This window comes from Lithobates pipiens, unplaced genomic scaffold (genome assembly GCF_037356315.1).
Source record: "Lithobates pipiens isolate NorthernLeopardFrog02 unplaced genomic scaffold, aLitPip1_a1.2 Scaffold_28, whole genome shotgun sequence".
Classification (NCBI taxonomy): domain Eukaryota; kingdom Metazoa; phylum Chordata; class Amphibia; order Anura; family Ranidae; genus Lithobates; species Lithobates pipiens.
Genome location: NW_027507789.1, coordinates 29,252,752 through 29,253,762, shown reverse-complemented (window position 1 = coordinate 29,253,762; position 1,011 = coordinate 29,252,752).

Genomic DNA, 1,011 nt, shown 5'->3' with positions numbered 1-1,011 from the left:
GCTTAGCTCAACAGTCATTGAAGAGACCTGTCACCAGCTTAAAAAAAAATTTGCAGGAAAAAGTACAGAATTTTTTTTTAATATATTTTATATAAATATAAAATTTATTTATTCTTATATATATATATATATATATATATATATATATATATATATATATATATATATATATATATATTATATTTATATTTTAAATGTTTACCCGCACCATTTTTTCCTTTCTGTAAATGATTTTGCATTCCTTTACAACGTGCCTTTGAACTTGCTGGAAAATTTGACTACTCCAGAAAAGTCAATTCCCCAGCACAGCCCCTCCCCGCCTTACACAGCATAGCCCTCGCCTCTTCTGGGAGTGTCTAATTACTGTCTGTGCTGGCCCAGCTACTCCTCCCCTCCCTTCTGCTACCTACATAATCTTCTTTTCCTGGTGCCAACATACATGTGGTAGCATGCTGTCATGGATTGACTCCAGGAAAGAAAAATTACGGTAAAGAATTTGCTATAATTTTTCATTCCCTGGCACCAACATGGCAGCATGCAACCACATGTATGCTGCCATGAATTGGCTCCAGGAATTGAATACTACAGTAATTATGTTATAAACTGTTCCCGGTACCAGCATGGTAGCATACTAACACAAGTATACTGCCATGGATTGGTGCCAGGGAATGAAAAATGATGGTAAGTACTTTTTTTACAATTACAATTTTTCATTATGTAGCTGTCGGAGGTGAAGAGAAGATGACTACCATAGAGCTGTCTTTATTAACTTGTTTTACCCCAGAGGATCCCTTGAATTTAATTTCTGGTTCTAGGGGAACCAATGCTATTAAATCCGTGGGAAGAATTCCCCTCTTATGCCCCATACACACGGTCAGACATTCCGACCACAAAATCTGTCGTATTTTTTCCCAGATTTTTTTTTTTTTGGCCGAAACTTGTGTTGCATACACACGGTCGCACAAAGGTGTCGGGAAATCCGATCGTTCTGAACGAGGTGACGTCAAACAT